Here is a 21,961-nt window from a genome sequence, read left to right on the forward strand (position 1 = left end):
CTTACCTTTTTGTGAGTTGTGAAGAGGAGTGTTAAACCAGGGGAGTATTTCTAACTTTTATTAATCACCATTTGTTTTATTGGGGCGCACATATGAACCGGAGATAAAATTGTCTTTGTTGTAGTTTGTGATATGGACTCAGGGGTTTATGGGAAAGGACCTTTCCATGAAGGGTAATGTCAAGTTGAGGACCTTTCCCAATAGCCCCCTGGGTACATGGTAGCGTCTAGTTTCTCTTCGTACAGAGGACCTTTCCCATAACCCACTGGGTCCATGTCACAATAGACACAACCCTGGGAACATGTCCCCAACTATTTAGAATATTAACTTGTGGTGAGTGGAGCGGAGCGAAACACCGAGCCCGAAGCGTAGCGAGCTAAGCGAGCCCACAATGGTACAATGGTGCATAGATAAAACAAAATAACCTCAAACAAACTCAGAATGGATAAAACATTAACGTGCTGTAAGGGTGGAAGTTCTCTCTAAGACCTCTGTTGCTGTCACTTCCTGGTCCTGATCATGAAGAGGTCTATGTTTCCTTCATAATCAGGACCAGGAGAATATCCTGTCATCACTGCCCCTGGCTGTGCTTGTCGCTACTTCCTTTGCGTGTCCCTGAGGTGGCAGCAGCAGTGCAGGTTCTACCTACCCTCCGGACGACTTATAATAAATGACTCTTAGTCCCGTTGGTTGATGTAAACGTTTCAGAATCTTTTACTTATGTTTCTGCAGCAGGGTACACTGGTTTCCACAGGGAAACATCGGGGTGTAGAGTGGATCCAGAGGCACCAACAGGTATAGCTTTAGCTGTCCAAGGATGCATAGGGGCCTCCTCTATAACCCTGCCTCCAGGCACTGAGAGCTCAGTTTTTAGTTGGTGCATGCAGCAGCAGGTCACTGAACAGGGGGGTTGCACTGAGCAGCCCTGAAAGCTTTTCAATTTGAAGAGTAAAACTTTGCTTCTGAGCTGGCAGCACTGTATGTCAAAGTGACATTCAGTGCTGCAGCTCCATCACCTTCCAAGCAGCGCCGCACACTCCCGTTGGCCTGGTTCCCGGGTACCTGTGGCAGATACGTCCCAACTTAGGCACGGTCGGAGGAGGTAAGAGGGTCTCCTAAGTGGGACCCGCCACTAAACCACGATCCGTCCTCGGTCTGGGGAGACGGACTGCTGCGCTGGCATGGACACTATCACTGGGCAGGGACCCCACTAGACCACCAGGGCACTGGAGCGCAGGTCAGGTGTATTAACACCAACTTAATGGGGCTCCATAGTACCTGCGGTGGAAGACCAGCATAGAGGAGGAGGCGCCTGACCTGCAGCCCCTCCTACGGCCTAGAGCGCCATCTGCTTGCAGATTTCCCGCCCTAGAGCAGCCTCACCTTCTCCCTCTCTCCCTCACAGAGACTCTGGGCTCCATTTTTACAGCATAGCTGCAGCAGGTCTCCGGGATTGCAGGGCAAGGTCACCCATGTAAAGCCGCATGTGTACAGCACTGAGCCTTTACATTCACTTGAGTATTCTACATGTCTTAGTGACAGCGTTAGTTGAGAAAAGGTGTACTTTGCAGGATATATTGTACGAGTATTCTGCTATATCCTCCGGTCTGAGACAGCGCTGTGATATGTATATATATAAGTCTACTGCAGCATTATTGTCATCTAATTTCTGCATTGCATGGGACTGTGGGGGTCATTCTGACCTGATCGCATTCTGCAGCGGTGTGATCGGGTCAGAACTGCGCCGACGCCGCAGTGCACCGGCGCATGCCAGACGTCCGAAGGCCCTCTTTGCCTACTAATCGCCTCTGTCTGATTGACAGGCAGGGGCAGTCCCTGGATGGGAGGGGGTGGCACGTGCCGTTTCGGGGCGCGGTCCAGCCAACGCAGGCGTGGCCAGACCGTGCAGGGGGCGATGCCTTTGTACTTGTGTGGGGAGGGGCGGCCAGACATGCGGGGCGGACTAGCCCTGTGCTGGGCTTCCCCCGCATGTCAGGGAAGATGATCGTAGCTGTGCTAAATTTAGCATCGCAATTTCTGCTTGTTAGCAGAAATAGAGGAAGCCTCCTGCTGGCGCAGCTTAGCTGCGCCTGCAGGAGACCCGCCGCCATCTTCCCGATCAAAGTGGCTGCGTGTGATTCCACGCAGCTGCCGCGATTATGCCCCCATTCATGATGCACCGCCCCCCCTTCATCCAGCTCCGCCCCCTGGAACTCTTCTCCCTGGAAACGGAGCATTACCTGCCCCCACCCCATGACCGCCACTGCCTGATTGACAGGCAGAGGAGATCACATTTTCTGCACCCCCCCCCCGCAGAAAATGCGTCACATGCGCAGGATGGGCGCTTCGCATGTGCCCGCATCTTTTTCTCAAAAATTCCGGTTAGATCGCAGACTGCGATCCAACCTGAATTAGGCCCATTGTCCCTATGGTAAACCCGCCTTGGGCAGAAAATTTGTCTAACCAACTGCAGCAACTAAACCAGTCTCTGTTTAAACAGAAGTCTACCCCGGGTCACTCCCGTGTCCCTGGTTCCTCGTCACAGTCTACAAACCTCTCTGATGTCTCATCTGAGAGGAGGGGGAGTATACGGTCCTGTCTGACACTGAGGCCCTCATTCCGAGTTGATCGCTAGCTAGCTACTTTTAGCAGCCGTGCAAATGCATTGTCGCCGCCCACCGGGGAGTGTATTTTAGCATAGCAAGAGTGCTAACGCCTGTGCAGTCGAGCGGCAGCAAACACATTTTGTGCAAAACAAGACCAGCCCTGTAGTTACTTATTCTGTGCGATGATTGCTGCAACGAATGACACGGTAATGACACCAGCTACCTGCCCAGCAAACGCCTCGCCACGCCTGCATTTTTCCAAACACTCCCAGAAAACGGTCAGTTGACACCCATAAACGCCCTCTTCCGGTCAATCTCTTTGCTATCGGCTGTGCAAATGGAATCTTCGCTAGATCCTGTGCACAGCAGCGATGCTCTTTGTGCCCGTATGACGCGCGTGCGCATTGTGGCGCATACGCATGCGCAGTTTTGCCTTTTTTTACCTGATCGTTGCGCTGCGAAAATCGACAGCGAGCGATCAACTCAGAATTGATTGATGTCCCTGCCCTGGTGGTTGCTCTTAAGCATATCCTTTAAATCACAGATGAGGAGGATTCCACTACTATGGCAAAGAAAACTGATAAGTTTAAACAGCAGAAGGTGGTTAAAATTGTTTTACCTCATTCTGACCATTTAGTGGACATCAGACGGGAACCCTGGTCTAATCCAGGGAAGAAATTCCCTATTCCTAAATGGGCCTTGGCTCGCTACCCTCTCCCTGCAGCGGTGTGTAAAAAATGGGAGACTCCACCGCCGGTGGATTCTCATGTCACCTGCCTCATGGTGTCATCCACTCTGCCTGTCACCACTGTCACCTCACTGAGGGAGCCAACAGATAAGCGTGTTCAAGGGAGCCTGAAATCTGTATATTCCCTTACAGGGACTATTCATAGACCCACTATAGCTGCCTCTTGGGCCGCAAAAGGTATTGAGGCGTGGATTCAGGCTTTAGAGGAGGAGCTGCCCGAGGATATTTATGACAATGCCAGACAATACCTGTCTCATATTACCACCGCTTCTTATTACATTCAAGAGGCGTCCTCTGAGGCAGGAGTATTGGCAGCCAAAGTGTCTGCTACATCTGTCCTGTCACGCCGCATACTGGGGTTGAGGTCGTGGAAAGTGGACTTGGACTCCAAGAAGACTTTGGAAGTCCTCCCCGTCACAGGGGACATTTTGTTTGGGGAAGACCTAAAAAAAATTGTGTCTAACAATTTTTTTTCCCAACTACTAATCCTTCTGCACAGAAGGCAAAAAGTACCACTTTTCGTTCCTTTCAGCCTCAAGGGAAAGCAAAAGGTCAGTCATACCCGAGACAATCTCGTGATCCAAAAACCTCCAACACCAAAGCAAAGCAATCTTGGGCAGCCCATAAGCCTGCTGCAAAACATGAGAAGCCTGCTGCATTATGGGGTGGGCCTCCCCCTGTGGGACCCCAGGGTGGGAGGCCAACTTCTACAGTTTGCCCAGGTCTGGCTCATGACCACTTCAGACGCATGGGTACTGGAAGTTGTCTCTCATGGCTACGCTGTCTCCGTCAAGAAACGTCCCCCTCACCAATTCTGCACTACGGCTCTCTTTTGGGATCCGTTGAAAGCGCAGGCTCTGCACATGGTTGTAAGTTCCCTCCTGAGCACGGGAATGGTTGTGCCGGTTCCTCTGTCCCAAAGGGGCAAAGATTATTACTCAACCCTGTTTCTTGTCCCGAAACCCAATGGGTCATGCCGGCCTATACTCAACCTCAAATCTCTGAACAGGTTTGTGAGAGTGTCCGAGTGTTGTATGGAAACGTTGCGCTCAATTGTGCTAGCTATGGATCGCAGTTTGGAACGATATTACCCTAACAGAACCATTCCTGCCAGCATTAGAGTCTAGACTGTGTCTGTTTGGGCTAGATATTGAGGAGACACATTCCCTGGTCATATACTGTGTTACGCACACCAGTGCTAACAGGAGTATACCGGTGTATGAACAGAGAGGGATGCGAGGCAAAACGAACTCACAGACAGTATAACACAACATACACAGGAGGTGATGGAATAACTAATAAACACAAAATGAACGGGGAAGCCCAAAGGCTCAGGAATTGGGTGTCTCCCTAGTGTCAGGAATGCTCAGATGGAATAGAGCGGACAATGAAGCGAGATGTAGTGATTTAACATGTGGAGCACCCAAAATGATGTTGCTAAGAGCAACAGGAAAACCCCCAAAGGGTTACCAACGGGTGTGGGAATAAACTCCTTGGTCAGAGATAGAAATATAGACACAAGGAGAGTATCCACAATCCTAACCCCCACTTGCAGGGCACAGGTTCAGCTTACTGCCACTAAACTGACACCTGGACGCCCTGCACAGTGAGGGAGGATTAAGCAAGCAGGTCTGAGAGTACAGCCGCAAACCTGCTGGGTTCACAGAATAGCAAAAGAACTCCAGCAGGTTAAACAACTGACTCCAGTCTTACTGCTAGGTCCGGATTGGCAGAATGAAGTACCGAATCCCAAGGCCTATTCGCAGTAAGCAACAAGTAAATACAAAGTCACACAGTACTAGCTAACTCTCTGGAACTGACTAACAAACAAAGATTCAGCAGCATTTGCCTAGCCTGAGAGGATGGTTTATATAGCAGGTGCTGTCCACGCCCCACTCAGACCTCACAGACTGTGAGCACAAAACCAGCGCCGGATTCCCTGCCGTGCACAGAGCCTGTAACCACTACACAGTAAAAACCCGGACCGGAGTATCAGCTGCGCTCAGGTTACTTCGCTAACACTTGCCTCCCGGTTGCCATGGCGACGTGGCAGTACAGAACAGGAAATCCTAACAGTACCCCCCCTCTGATGAGGGGTCAAAGAACCCCTACCACCGGGTTTATCGGGGAACTGCGAGAAGAAAGAGCGTATCAGTCTGGGGGCATGAAGATCACAACTGCGCACCCACGACCGCTCCTACGGGCCATACCCCTTCCAGTGCACCAAAAATGACAGCCGACCCCGAACCATCTTGGAGTCAATAACCCTTTCAACCACAAACTCCCTCTGACCCCGTATCAGAAGAGGAGAAGGTCTTCCACTGGAAGAAGGATTACTAACCGCCAGTTTTAAAAGGGAACAATGAAATGTTTTATTGATACCCAATGAACGGGGCAGATCTAACTGAAATGCCACCAGATTGATAACCTTGGTGATCTTATAAGGGCCGATGAACCGGGGGCCTAACTTATGAGATGGCTGTCTCAACTTCAAATTCTTGGTGGACAACCAGACGAAGTCTCCTAATTTAAAGCTGCAGGGTCTTCTCCACTTATCAAAAACCCTTTTGGTCACTAATGACACAGACACAAGGGCTTTCTTAACTTTCCTCCAAATACCCCTAAGGGCCGAAACCACAGATGAACCACCAGGCGTGGAATCCAGGGGGTCAAAAGAATTGGCCTTAGGATGATGCCCATACACACAAAGGAAGGGAGAGATCCCTGTAGCAGAGTGAGCCGCGTTGTTATAGGCAAACTCCGCCATGGACAGATGAGCAACCCAGTCAGTATGACACTTGGAGACATAACACCTGAGGAACTGCTCCAAGGACTGGTTCACCCTCTCAGTCTGCCCATTAGACTGTGGATGGTAGCCTGACGACAAGCTCACAGAAATCTGGAGATCAGAACAAAATGCCCTCCAGAATTTGGCCACAAACTGGGATCCACGGTCAGAGACCACATCAAGTGGCAACCTGTGGAGGCGCACAACATGCTGCATAAATAACTCAGACAGGCGTCTGGCCGATGGCAACCCAACCAGTGGAACGAAATGCGCCATCTTCGAAAACCTGTCAACGACAACCCAAATGGCTGTCATCCCCGAGGATTTGGGCAAGTCCACCACAAAATCCATGGAAATGTGGGTCCATGGCTTAGATGGAATAGAGAGTGGATGTAATGGGCCGACAGGAACCCCTCTAGGAGTTTTATTTCGGGCACAAACGTCACATGCCCGAACCCACTGATCCACATCCCTAGCCACCGAGGGCCACCACACCGCCCTAGACAGCAACTCCCGAGTTCTGGCAATACCCGGATGCCCTGCCGACCTCTTGGCATGGAATTCCAGGAACACTCGCTGTCTTAACCTAGGAGGCACAAACAAGAGACCTACCGGAAGGTCTGGAGGAGCCTGCTCCTGTGTTCTAAGGACTAATGACAAGAGGTCCTGGGTAATGCCCACTTTAATACATGATGGGGACACAATGGGCAATGGCTCCTCGGTGGTCTCTTGGACTGGAGCAAAACTCCGCGAGAGCGCATCAGCCTTGATGTTTTTTGACCCAGGGCGATATGTTATCAAAAAATTAAAGCGAGCAAAAAACAAAGCCCATCGTGCTTGCCTGGCATTGAGCCGCTTCGCTGACTCTAAATATGCCAGATTCTTATGGTCGGTGAGAATTGAGACCACAAACTTAGCCCCCTCAAGCCAGTGTCTCCACTCCCCGAGTGCATCCTTTATAGCCAACAATTCCCGGTTACCCACATCATAATTCATCTCGGCAGACGAAAATTTACGGGAAAAGTAAGCACAGGGATGAAGGCGATTATCAGACACCCCCATCTGAGAGAGCACTGCCCCAATACCTATCTCAGAGGCATCCACTTCTACCACAAAAGGACGCTCTGGATCTGGGTGTCGCAGCACCTTGGCCGAGACAAATGCCCTTTTGAGACGGGCAAAGGCCGCTTTGGCCTCACAAGACCAGTGAGCAACATCCGCCCCTTTCTTAGTGAGTGCCACCAAGGGGGCCACTATAGACGAAAATCCAGCGATGAACCGTCTATAAAAATTCGCAAAGCCCAGAAAACGCTGAAGCGCCTTCAAACTAGTGGGCTGCACCCAATCCAGGACTGCCTGTACCTTAGAACCCTCCATTTGGAAACCTTCTGAGGAGATAATATACCCTAGAAATGCGATTTGCTGGACTTCAAATTCGCACTTCTCCAGCTTCGCCCCAAGCTGGTGGTCTCTGAGTTTCTGGAGGACTAAGCGTACATGCTTCCGATGTTCCTCCAGGGAATGGGAGAAGATTAGGATGTCATCTAGATAAACAACTAAAAATCTATCCAAATATTCCCTGAGCACATCGTTCATGAATTCCTGGAAGACTGCCGGGGCATTAGAGAGCCCAAAAGGCATCACCAAATATTCATAATGCCCTGAGTGGGTATTAAAGGCAGTCTTCCATTCATCCCCCTCTCTTATTCGGATTAGATTGTAAGCACCGCGTAGGTCAATCTTAGAAAAAATGGTGGCAGTACGAAGCTGGTCAAACAAAACCGAAATGAGAGGCAGTGGGTACGAGTTTTTAATCGTGATACGGTTCAATTCCCTGAAGTCGATGCAGGGTCGCAACGAACCGTCCTTTTTACCCACGAAGAAGAACCCCGACCCAACTGGGGACTGTGAGGGTCTGATACATCCCTTAGCCAAGTTCTCCTGAATGTACTCTGCCATAGCCTGAGTCTCAGGACGTGACAGGGAGTACAACCTGCTCTTGGGAAGCTTAGCATCCGGCAACAAATCAATGGCACAGTCATAGGGGCGATGGGGAGGTAGTACCTCCGCAACTTTTTTGGAGAACACATCCGCAAAATCTGCATAACATCCTGGCAATCCTGGCAAACTTAGCTGCGAGAGCCTGACTGGAAGGCTCAAGCAACTCCTGAAACAATCACTACCCCAACTAAGAATCTCCCCAGAGACCCAGTTAAATTGAGGGTTATGGGCCCTTAACCAGGGTAACCCCAAAACCAATGGGGCAAAAGAACAGACAGTCACATAGAAAGACAATTTTTCAGAGTGTGTGGCTCCAATAAACAAAGGAATTTGGCTGGTGCAGGAGGTAATTTTACCCTGGGACAATGGTTCCCCGTTTAACCCACAGATCTCAATCTCTGATGCCAAAGGTCCTGAGGGAACAGAGTGTTCCAGGGCGAATTGACGGTCCATAAAAACCCCATCGGCCCCACTGTCAACAAAGGCCTCAGTCTTGACAGTTTGACCGAGGATCTCCAAAGTCACCGGAATGAGAAAAGTCTTTTTGGGAAAATCTGACTTCTGGCCTGACAGGATATTTCCCATCACCCTCAGGCCCTGAAGTTTTCCGGCTTTTCTGGGCATGATACTACGACATGACCTTTATTCCCACAGTACAAACACAAACCCTGCTGTCTCCTCCGCGTCTTCTCACGCGAGGAGAGGCGGGTAGCCCCAATCTGCATAGGCTCCTAGGAATATTCCTCAGAGTCTGAGGTTCCCTTGGGAAAAAAGGAAACAGCGGTCTCCCTTTCAAGCCTACGCTCTCTCAGCCGTCTATCCACCCGGATGGATAACTGCATGAGCTGATCTAAGCTATCAGGCGAGGGATATTGTACCAGTTGGTCCTTTATCTGGTCAGAAAGGCCCCTTCGGTACTGGTTTCTCAGGGCTGGGTCATTCCACTGGGTATCATGAGCCAACCTCCGAAACTCCGTACTATAAACCTCAGCTGGCCGTCGCCCTTGCTTTAGGACCGTAATCTGAGCCTCGGCTGAAGCCATCTTGTCAGGGTCATCATACAAAATGCCCAGTGCCGTAAAAAAAGCATCAACACTTTTAAGCGACGGACAGTCAGGCTGTAACCCATATGCCCAGACCTGTGGGTCTCCTTGTAGCAAGGAAATCACCATGCCCACCCGCTGAATCTCCGACCCAGAAGACTGGGGCCTAAGCCTGAAATATAGCTTACAGCTCTCCTTGAAACAAAAGAACTGCGAGCGATCTCCAGAAAAACGATCCGGGAGATTTACTTTCGGCTCCTTAACCCCTAAACTTGCCGCTGCTGCTGCGGGAGCTCCGCTAGCGGCCTGCGGGGTGTTCATTTTAATGGACATCTCATTAAATTGTCGAGTCAGGACCTGCACCTGATCGACCACCTGTTGCAAAGTATTTTGAGGGGTATGCTCCATATTCCCACAAAATTTCAACAGGAGTAGGGCTGCTGAATATGTTACGCACACCAGTGTTAACAGGAGTATACCGGTGTATGAACAGAGAGGGATGCGAGGCAAAACGAACTCACAGACAGTATAACACAACATACACAGGAGGTGATGGAATAACTAATAAACACAAAATGAACGGGGAAGCCCAAAGGCTCAGGAATTGGGTGTCTCCCTAGTGTCAGGAATGCTCAGATGGAATAGAGCGCACAATGAAGCGAGATGTAGTGATTTAACATGTGGAGCACCCAAAATGATGTTGCTAAGAGCAACAGGAAAAACCCCAAAGGGTTACCAACGGGTGTGGGAATAAACTCCTTGGTCAGAGATAGAAATATAGACACAAGGAGAGTATCCACAATCCTAACCCCCACTTGCAGGGCACAGGTTCAGCTTACTGCCACTAAACTGACACCTGGACGCCCTGCACAGTGAGGGAGGATTAAGCAAGCAGGTCTGAGAGTACAGCCGCAAACCTGCTGGGTTCACAGAATAGCAAAAGAACTCCAGCAGGTTAAACAACTGACTCCAGTCTTACTGCTAGGTCCGGATTGGCAGAATGAAGTACCGAATCCCAAGGCCTATTCGCAGTAAGCAACAAGTAAATACAAAGTCACACAGTACTAGCTAACTCTCTGGAACTGACTAACAAACAAAGATTCAGCAGCATTTGCCTAGCCTGAGAGGATGGTTTATATAGCAGGTGCTGTCCACGCCCCACTCAGACCTCACAGACTGTGAGCACAAAACCAGCGCCGGATTCCCTGCCGTGCACAGAGCCTGTAACCACTACACAGTAAAAACCCGGACCGGAGTATCAGCTGCGCTCAGGTTACTTCGCTAACACTTGCCTCCCGGTTGCCATGGCGACGTGGCAGTACAGAACAGGAAATCCTAACAGTACCCCCCCTCTGATGAGGGGTCAAAGAACCCCTACCACCGGGTTTATCGGGGAACTGCGAGAAGAAAGAGCGTATCAGTCTGGGGGCATGAAGATCACAACTGCGCACCCACGACCGCTCCTACGGGCCATACCCCTTCCAGTGCACCAAAAATGACAGCCGACCCCGAACCATCTTGGAGTCAATAACCCTTTCAACCACAAACTCCCTCTGACCCCGTATCAGAAGAGGAGAAGGTCTTCCACTGGAAGAAGGATTACTAACCGCCAGTTTTAAAAGGGAACAATGAAATGTTTTATTGATACCCAATGAACGGGGCAGATCTAACTGAAATGCCACCAGATTGATAACCTTGGTGATCTTATAAGGGCCGATGAACCGGGGGCCTAACTTATGAGATGGCTGTCTCAACTTCAAATTCTTGGTGGACAACCAGACGAAGTCTCCTAATTTAAAGCTGCAGGGTCTTCTCCGCTTATCAAAAACCCTTTTGGTCACTAATGACACAGACACAAGGGCTTTCTTAACTTTCCTCCAAATACCCCTAAGGGCCGAAACCACAGAGGAACCACCAGGCGTGGAATCCAGGGGGTCAAAAGAATTGGCCTTAGGATGATGCCCATACACACAAAGGAAGGGAGAGATCCCTGTAGCAGAGTGAGCCGCGTTGTTATAGGCAAACTCCGCCATGGACAGATGAGCAACCCAGTCAGTATGACACTTGGAGACATAACACCTGAGGAACTGCTCCAAGGACTGGTTCACCCTCTCAGTCTGCCCATTAGACTGTGGATGGTAGCCTGACGACAAGCTCACAGAAATCTGGAGATCAGAACAAAATGCCCTCCAGAATTTGGCCACAAACTGGGATCCACGGTCAGAGACCACATCAAGTGGCAACCCGTGGAGGTGCACAACATGCTGCATAAATAACTCAGACAGGCGTCTGGCCGATGGCAACCCAACCAGTGGAACGAAATGCGCCATCTTCGAAAACCTGTCAACGACAACCCAAATGGCTGTCATCCCCGAGGATTTGGGCAAGTCCACCACAAAATCCATGGAAATGTGGGTCCATGGCTTAGATGGAATAGAGAGTGGATGTAATGGGCCGACAGGAACCCCTCTAGGAGTTTTATTTCGGGCACAAACGTCACATGCCCGAACCCACTGATCCACATCCCTAGCCACCGAGGGCCACCACACCGCCCTAGACAGCAACTCCCGAGTTCTGGCAATACCCGGATGCCCTGCCGACCTCTTGGCATGGAATTCCAGGAACACTCGCTGTCTTAACCTAGGAGGCACAAACAAGAGACCTACCGGAAGGTCTGGAGGAGCCTGCTCCTGTGTTCTAAGGACTAATGACAAGAGGTCCTGGGTAATGCCCACTTTAATACATGATGGGGACACAATGGGCAATGGCTCCTCGGTGGTCTCTTGGACTGGAGCAAAACTCCGCGAGAGCGCATCAGCCTTGATGTTTTTTGACCCAGGGCGATATGTTATCAAAAAATTAAAGCAAGCAAAAAACAAAGCCCATCGTGCTTGCCTGGCATTGAGCCGCTTCGCTGACTCTAAATATGCCAGATTCTTATGGTCGGTGAGAATTGAGACCACAAACTTAGCCCCCTCAAGCCAGTGTCTCCACTCCCCGAGTGCATCCTTTATAGCCAACAATTCCCGGTTACCCACATCATAATTCATCTCGGCAGACGAAAATTTACGGGAAAAGTAAGCACAGGGATGAAGGCGATTATCAGACACCCCCATCTGAGAGAGCACTGCCCCAATACCTATCTCAGAGGCATCCACTTCTACCACAAAAGGACGCTCTGGATCTGGGTGTCGCAGCACCTTGGCCGAGACAAATGCCCTTTTGAGACGGGCAAAGGCCGCTTTGGCCTCACAAGACCAGTGAGCAACATCCGCCCCTTTCTTAGTGAGTGCCACCAAGGGGGCCACTATAGACGAAAATCCAGCGATGAACCGTCTATAAAAATTCGCAAAGCCCAGAAAACGCTGAAGCGCCTTCAAACTAGTGGGCTGCACCCAATCCAGGACTGCCTGTACCTTAGAACCCTCCATTTGGAAACCTTCTGAGGAGATAATATACCCTAGAAATGCGATTTGTTGGAGTTCAAATTCGCACTTCTCCAGCTTCGCCCCAAGCTGGTGGTCTCTGAGTTTCTGGAGGACTAAGCGTACATGCTTCCGATGTTCCTCCAGGGAATGGGAGAAGATTAGGATGTCATCTAGATAAACAACTAAAAATCTATCCAAATATTCCCTGAGCACATCGTTCATGAATTCCTGGAAGACTGCCGGGGCATTAGAGAGCCCAAAAGGCATCACCAAATATTCATAATGCCCTGAGTGGGTATTAAAGGCAGTCTTCCATTCATCCCCCTCTCTTATTCGGATTAGATTGTAAGCACCGCGTAGGTTAATCTTAGAAAAAATGGTGGCAGTACGAAGCTGGTCAAACAAAACCGAAATGAGAGGCAGTGGGTACGAGTTTTTAATCGTGATACGGTTCAATTCCCTGAAGTCGATGCAGGGTCGCAACGAACCGTCCTTTTTACCCACGAAGAAGAACCCCGACCCAACTGGGGACTGTGAGGGTCTGATACATCCCTTAGCCAAGTTCTCCTGAATGTACTCTGCCATAGCCTGAGTCTCAGGACGTGACAGGGAGTACAACCTGCTCTTGGGAAGCTTAGCATCCGGCAACAAATCAATGGCACAGTCATAGGGGCGATGGGGAGGTAGTACCTCCGCAACTTTTTTGGAGAACACATCCGCAAAATCTGCATAACATCCTGGCAATCCTGGCAAACTTAGCTGCGAGAGCCTGACTGGAAGGCTCAAGCAACTCCTGAAACAATCACTACCCCAACTAAGAATCTCCCCAGAGACCCAGTTAAATTGAGGGTTATGGGCCCTTAACCAGGGTAACCCCAAAACCAATGGGGCAAAAGAACAGACAGTCACATAGAAAGACAATTTTTCAGAGTGTGTGGCTCCAATAAACAAAGGAATTTGGCTGGTGCAGAAGGTAATTTTACCCTGGGACAATGGTTCCCCGTTTAACCCACAGATCTCAATCTCTGATGCCAAAGGTCCTGAGGGAACAGAGTGTTCCAGGGCGAATTGACGGTCCATAAAAACCCCATCGGCCCCACTGTCAACAAAGGCCTCAGTCTTGACAGTTTGACCGAGGATCTCCAAAGTCACCGGAATGAGAAAAGTCTTTTTGGGAAAATCTGACTTCTGGCCTGACAGGATATTTCCCATCACCCTCAGGCCCTGAAGTTTTCCGGCTTTTCTGGGCATGATACTACGACATGACCTTTATTCCCACAGTACAAACACAAACCCTGCTGTCTCCTCCGCGTCTTCTCACGCGAGGAGAGGCGGGTAGCCCCAATCTGCATAGGCTCCTAGGAATATTCCTCAGAGTCTGAGGTTCCCTTGGGAAAAAAGGAAACTGCGGTCTCCCTTTCAAGCCTACGCTCTCTCAGCCGTCTATCCACCCGGATGGATAACTGCATGAGCTGATCTAAGCTATCAGGCGAGGGATATTGTACCAGTTGGTCCTTTATCTGGTCAGAAAGGCCCCTTCGGTACTGGTTTCTCAGGGCTGGGTCATTCCACTGGGTATCATGAGCCAACCTCCGAAACTCCGTACTATAAACCTCAGCTGGCCGTCGCCCTTGCTTTAGGACCGTAATCTGAGCCTCGGCTGAAGCCATCTTGTCAGGGTCATCATACAAAATGCCCAGTGCCGTAAAAAAAGCATCAACACTTTTAAGCGACGGACAGTCAGGCTGTAACCCATATGCCCAGACCTGTGGGTCTCCTTGTAGCAAGGAAATCACCATGCCCACCCGCTGAATCTCCGACCCAGAAGACTGGGGCCTAAGCCTGAAATATAGCTTACAGCTCTCCTTGAAACAAAAGAACTGCGAGCGATCTCCAGAAAAACGATCCGGGAGATTTACTTTCGGCTCCTTAACCCCTAAACTTGCCGCTGCTGCTGCGGGAGCTCCGCTAGCGGCCTGCGGGGTGTTCATTTTAATGGACATCTCATTAAATTGTCGAGTCAGGACCTGCACCTGATCGACCACCTGTTGCAAAGTATTTTGAGGGGTATGCTCCATATTCCCACAAAATTTCAACAGGAGTAGGGCTGCTGAATATGTTACGCACACCAGTGTTAACAGGAGTATACCGGTGTATGAACAGAGAGGGATGCGAGGCAAAACGAACTCACAGACAGTATAACACAACATACACAGGAGGTGATGGAATAACTAATAAACACAAAATGAACGGGGAAGCCCAAAGGCTCAGGAATTGGGTGTCTCCCTAGTGTCAGGAATGCTCAGATGGAATAGAGCGCACAATGAAGCGAGATGTAGTGATTTAACATGTGGAGCACCCAAAATGATGTTGCTAAGAGCAACAGGAAAAACCCCAAAGGGTTACCAACGGGTGTGGGAATAAACTCCTTGGTCAGAGATAGAAATATAGACACAAGGAGAGTATCCACAATCCTAACCCCCACTTGCAGGGCACAGGTTCAGCTTACTGCCACTAAACTGACACCTGGACGCCCTGCACAGTGAGGGAGGATTAAGCAAGCAGGTCTGAGAGTACAGCCGCAAACCTGCTGGGTTCACAGAATAGCAAAAGAACTCCAGCAGGTTAAACAACTGACTCCAGTCTTACTGCTAGGTCCGGATTGGCAGAATGAAGTACCGAATCCCAAGGCCTATTCGCAGTAAGCAACAAGTAAATACAAAGTCACACAGTACTAGCTAACTCTCTGGAAGTGACTTACAAACAAAGATTCAGCAGCATTTGCCTTGCCTGAGAGGATGGTTTATATAGCAGGTGCTGTCCACGCCCCACTCAGACCTCACAGACTGTGAACACAAAACCAGCGCCGGATTCCCTGCCGTGCACAGAGCCTGTAACCACTACACAGTAAAAACCCGGACCGGAGTATCAGCTGCGCTCAGGTTACTTCGCTAACACTTGCCTCCCGGTTGCCATGGCGACGTGGCAGTACAGAACAGGAGATCCTAACATACTGCTACGTTTTATGCCTAACTACTCTTGCAAAAGTGCTGATGGCCAGGAAATGGTTTTCCCCTGAATCACCTAATATATTTAATTGGAGAGCTTTGGTTAACGAAGTGTCTGATCATGAAAAGGCGATGTTTAGATCTAGAGGCACGATGGTTAATTATGTTAACAAATGGGATAGATGGAATACGTCAATCCTCGGAATGAGGGTGACGCACTAGGAACTGAAGTATATGTCTTAAATATTATATTGTGGGAGCCTATACTTGTTTACTCTGGAGCAGGCTAGGAGCTTACTTTCTTAATATATTGTTTTTGCTTATTCATGCTGCAATGCCTACTATGTGATGCATTACGTTTAACTGATATGATGTAAATCTTAAGCTATTGACATGTCTATTCTAACATGTATGTACTTGACCTACGTATTGAGTTATTTTTAGTTGCTGCTTGTTGTTGTTTTTTTTTGTATGCTTATTGAAAAAAGAAAAATTTCAATAAAAAGTACTGAATTTAAAAAAAAATTGTGCTGGATATGGACCCTGGAGACTATATGAAATCCCTGGATATACAGGATGCTTATCTGAATATTCCTATTGCCATCTCACATCAACAGTTCCTGCAGTTTGCTATTGGCAACCTTCACTACCAATTCCAGGCTCTGCCATTTGGATTGGCTACGGCTCCTCAGATCTTCACCAAGGTTATGGCTATGATGACGGCCCATCTATGTCGCCAGGGAATCAGAATCCTCCCGTACTTGGATGACCTACAGATTCTGGCAAGTTCACACGAAGTCCTCCTCAGTCATCTACAACTGACGGTGACTTTCCAGCAAGCTCACAGGTGGCTAATAAATTGGAAAAAGTCCTCGCTGGTCCCAGCTCAGAGCATGGTGCACCTTGGGGCACTCTTGGATACGCACAGTCAGAGACTGTTCCTGTCTCCAGACAAAGGGGGTAATTCAGACCTGATCATAGCAGTAAATTTGTTAGCAGTTGGGCAAAACTATGTGCACTGCAGGTGTGGTAGATATAACATTTGCAGAGAGAGTTAGATTTGGGTGGGTTATTTTGTTTCTGTGCAGAGTAAATACTGGCTGCTTTATTTTTACACTGCAATTTAGATTTCAGTTTGAACACTCCCCACCCAAATCTAACTCTCTCTGCACATGTTATATCTGCCCACACTGCAGTGCACATGGTATTGCCCAACTGCTAACACATTTGCTGCTAGGATCAGGTCTGAATTACCCCCAAAGTCTTGAAAATTCAGGGCAGGATAAGGCGCTTCCTTCATCTCCCCATGGTGTCGATACACTCGGCGATGCAAGTACTTGGCCAGTTGGTGCTGTCCTTCGACTTGGTAGAGTACGCTCAATTTCACTCTCGTCCTCTGCAATGGTTGATCCTATCCAAGTGGGACAGCCTACCTCATCGGATCAGATACCAGATGGTCTTGTTGACTCCAGAGGTTCGGCTGTCACTGTCCTGGTGGCTCCAGGACCAGCAATTGTGCAGGGGCTATCCATTCTGGATCCCCACCTGGGTCCTACTGACAATGGACGCCAGTCTGCGGGAATGGGAGCGCTGTTGGAGCAATACTCATTTCAGGGTCGTTGGACCAAGGAGGAATCACTCCTCCTGATCAACATTCTGGAGCTGAGGGCAGTGTTCAATGCACTGTCTCTTGCCCTGCTTCTGGTATGGAACAGGCCTGTCAGGTACAGTTGGACAACGCCACTACAGTGGCATACATAAACCATCAAGGCAGCACTCAAAGCTGCATGGCAATGTTGGAAGTGTCAAAAATCCTTTGATGGGCAGAACGGCATCTGCCAGCCATATAGGCATTGTTCATTCTGGGCATCCTGAACTGGAAAGCGGACTTCCTCAGTCGCCAGGGTGTTCAGTCTGGAGGGTGGAGCCTTTATCCAGAAGTCTTTCAACTCCTCGTGGACTGGTGGGGTTTACCGGATGTAGACCTTATGGCGTCTCAACACAATCATAAGGTTCCGGTCTTCGGATCATGAACCAGGGATCCTCAGGCAGCATTTGTGGTCACACTGGCAATTCCGTTGAACTTTCAGCTGACGTACGTATTCCCTTCGGTGTCACTCCTGCCCAGGGTACAACGGAAGTTCAAGCAAGAAGGAGGAATGCTGATTCTGGTCGCTCCTGCATGGCTCAGATGGCATTGGTTCTCAGACCTACAGGGTCTCTTGTTAGAGCATCCCCTTCTACTTCCTTAGCATCAAGACCACCTCATGCAGGGCCCTTGTCTCTACCCTGACCTGGCCAGACTGGCTTTGACAGCATGGCTCTTGAAGCATCACTCCTGAAGGCCAAAGGATTTTACTGAGGCAGTTGTTCAGACTATGCTGAAGGCTCACAAACCGACCTCTGCCCGGATATATTGCAGGGTTTGGTATTTTTACTTCACCTGGTGTGCAGATAAGAATTACGACACTTATAGATTCCAAACTTCCAGAATTCTGGCTTTCCAACAAAGAGGCTTAAACTTAGGTCTTCATCTGGTCTCCTTCAAGGTGCACATATCTGCCTTGTCAGTGTGGTTTCAGCGCAAAATTGCCTCTATACCTGATGTTCATATGTTTACTCGGGGTGTTCTACGTATTCAGCCTCCCTGTGTGTCCCCAATGGTTCCATGGCACCTGTCTATTGTATTGAAAGCCCTTCAAGAGTCTCCATTCAAACCTTTTGAGTCGGCAGACCTCAAATGTGTCACGGCCAAGGTCCTCTTCTTGCTGGATATTGCCTCTGCAAGAAGGGTCTCGGACTTAGGCGCTTAGTCCTGATATCTGCCCTTCCTGATTTTTTACCGTGACAGGGCGGTTCTTCGAACTTGACCCGGTTATTTGCCTAAGGTGGTGTCATCATTTCACCTTAACCAAGAGATTGTGGTTCCGGTCTTTATCTCTTGGGATTTGTCAGTCAAAGAATGTACTTTGGGTGTGGTAAGGGCTCTCCGTGTCTATGTGGACAGGACTGCTTTCATTAGGCGATCGGATACCCTCTTTGTCCAGTTAGGTTTTCACAAACGTGGCTGGCCTACGAACAAGCAAACCTTGGCCAGATGGATTAGAATGGTGATTGCACAAGCCTATGAGCAGGCTGGACACCCAGCTCCTGCTGCAATTAAGGCCCATTCTACCCGGTCTGTTGGACCTTCTTGGGCAGCCCGCCGTGGCGCGTCTGTAGAACAATTGTGCAAGGCGGCTACTTGGTCCTCTGTGAACACATTTCTAAGGTTCTATGTCTTTCATACCTTCGCCTCCCAGGATGCTTCCTTTAGATGACGGATTCTCACATCCGCTAAGGCACATCCCCTCCCTTGAGGAACTGCTTTAAGACATCCCTGATGTTTCCCAGTGGAAACTTGTGTACCCTGCTGCAGAAAAGGAGTGTTATGGTAGACTTACCATGGTTAACACTCTTTCTGTGAAGTACACAAACAGAACCACAAATACTTGCAATACCTGTAACATCTGATACAATGTTTGGACTAGTGCAATACAATGGATGTAAAGCATTTGTTTTGAAAGAGGCATTGTGGAGACAATAGGAGGAGATAGCTAAACTGCATGCTGAGATTTGTAGAATGTCTGTGTCTTTGAGGCCTCCACTGCCCAAGTGTGCCACCAGAAGATATTCTGCCTGGACTACTGTGGGCTCTCAAGGGCAGAGATTTCCAGAGGGACACAGACACCTTCCACAAGGAGTGACACTGCAAAACTCATATGCTGCTCTTGCAGGGCTGGAAGATACAACTAACAGAGACACTACAGAACAGGAGGATATGGGGATATTTACCAACTATAGGAATAGGAAAAGGAACAGGAAGATTGCATCTTCAAAAAGGACTGCACTTCTCTTAGGAGAATCCATTATTAGAGGAATACATCTGGGAAATGCAAAGGATGTAGAGAAACAAGTATGGCGCTTACCTGGAGCCACAGCTCCAAGGGATAAAGGGGGTCATTCCAAGTTGATCGCTCACTGCCGATTTACACAGCGCAGCGATCAGGTAAAAAAACTGCATTTCTGCTCATGCGTATGCCCCGCAATGCGCACGTGCGACGCACGGGTACAAAGCTTTATGTGGTTGTGCTAAGGTTCTAGCGAAGTTTTCCTTTGCACTGGCAGCAGCAAGAAGATTGACAGGAAGGGGGCGTTACTGGGTGTCAACTGACTGTTTTCAAAAACGCAGGGGTGTCTGAAAAAACGCAGGCGTGGCTGGGCTTTCGCTGGGCGGATGTATGACGTCAAATCTGGACACAAATAGGCTGAAGTGATCGCAAGCATTGAGTAGGTTCAGAGCTACTCTGAAACTGCATAAACTGTTTTTGTAGTGCTCGGCTGCACATGCGTTTGTACTTTTGCTAAGCTAAAATACACTCCCCAGTTGCCGGCGGCATAGCATTTGCATGGCTGCTAAAACTAGCTAGTGAGCGATCAACTCAGAATGACCCCCAAAGGCGCATGCTAAGAATTGTGAAGGCAGCAAGAAAAGATGGGGAGGAAGATGTCATTGTCCACCAAGGGAAAAATGATCTGGCTAATGGCTGTAAAAGATTAATTTAGGAAGTCAGGGACTGCTCTGAAGCAGGTGGTAACCACTGTAACTTTTTCAGAAATATTGCCAGTACACAGAGGGGAAGACAGAACTCAATGCATCAGAAACTTCAATGTTTGGCTAAGGACATGGCGCAATGAGGAGAGATTTGGATTTATAGGCCACAGTCACACCATCTGGCAAGATAGAAGCTTATACAAAAGTGATGGCCTGCACCCATCTTCAAGGGGAACGAGAATACTAACTGAACAGTTTGGATACTTCATCAAGAACTATTTAAACTAACAGATGGGGCAGTGAACCAAATAGTTATAAAGCAATCTGCTCCCCCAACACAAAGGTATTGTTTCTGCAGGCAAAGGGAATAGGAAGCATATCCACAGCAACAGAAGATAATTTAGATCAAAACCAAATAAACACAGGCAGAGATAACATAGCTAGGAACAGGAAAAGCACAAACAAGACTCTAAAAGCTATGTGTGCAAATGCTAGGAGCTTAGGAAATAAAATCCCAGAACTAATTGCAATAATGACAAGGGATGATCTAGACATAGTGGCAATTATAGTCATGGTGCAATGAAAATCATGACTGGGACATAGCTATATCGGGATATACTTTATTTAGGAAGGACAGAATGGGAAAAAATCGGAGGAGGAGTAGCAATGTATTTAAAAAAAAAAGCACAAATACTACCTTAATACAATGTATTGAAGAAAAAACTGAGTCCCTTTAGGTGACCATAGAAACAGGGGAGAAGTTGATTATTCATATTGGCGTGATATACAGGCCACCAAATCAGGAAGAGGAACTGGACAAGAACCTATTGTAGGACATAACTAAAATGGCATTAAAAGGAAAGGTAATAATCATGGGAGACTTTAATCTTCCTGATGTAAACTGGGAGGTGTCTGTTGCTAGTTCCAATAGAACTTAATGCAAAAAGAAAAAAGGGGATGTTCCGCACTAGTAAGTAGTAACAGACAAAACATTATTGTAAGGTAAAATGTCCGTAACCGACCTTGGAGATATAACACTGATGTGTAAATAAACCTTCGGTGGTGCTCCCAGAGTCAGTGGGTTTACATTGAAAAAATCAAGAGAGAAAAAGAAAGACTCTATGTCTTTTGATCTTAGAAGCAAAGCTCTGGAAGGCCTGGTCAATACTTGTTTGGGAGACTGCCAAGGAACACCAGGTGCAGTAAACTTGGCTGGAAAGCAGCAGGAACATTCCTCTAATTTTCTTCTTCTCCTCTTTCAATAGAAACAATAGATTGATCTTTATAAGTTTCATATATGAATGTCCATATCTTCTCACAAACTTATTGTGTCTTTAAAATCACTTCTTTATGATTTAATCCTCTATCGGTTGACTATCATTAATATTTATCAACTCAGCAGATTATACACTCCTGTCTAATCCGCTGCATTAAAATGCCTATGGTGACACTACTGTCAGACATTGATACAGTAGGTGGTTCAACACCATATTAGGCAACAAACCTTTCAATCTAATGGTGCCTAGATTAACTCACGGGATATCATCACAGTAGATTCTAGCTATCCACCTGCTGATAGTGGACATATGTTAAGCTACTCCTGCATTTATATATAATAATTTTTCATCTTTTGCAGTATTTACTGTTTATGAATTTGAATTACCTTGGTATTTATATTTGTGTTTAGAATACCTTATCTTTATTGTCACACTATATTTTATATGATCCTAAATAAAGGTTACATT

Source organism: Pseudophryne corroboree, chromosome 8 (assembly GCF_028390025.1).
Source record: "Pseudophryne corroboree isolate aPseCor3 chromosome 8, aPseCor3.hap2, whole genome shotgun sequence".
Lineage (NCBI taxonomy): Eukaryota > Metazoa > Chordata > Amphibia > Anura > Myobatrachidae > Pseudophryne > Pseudophryne corroboree.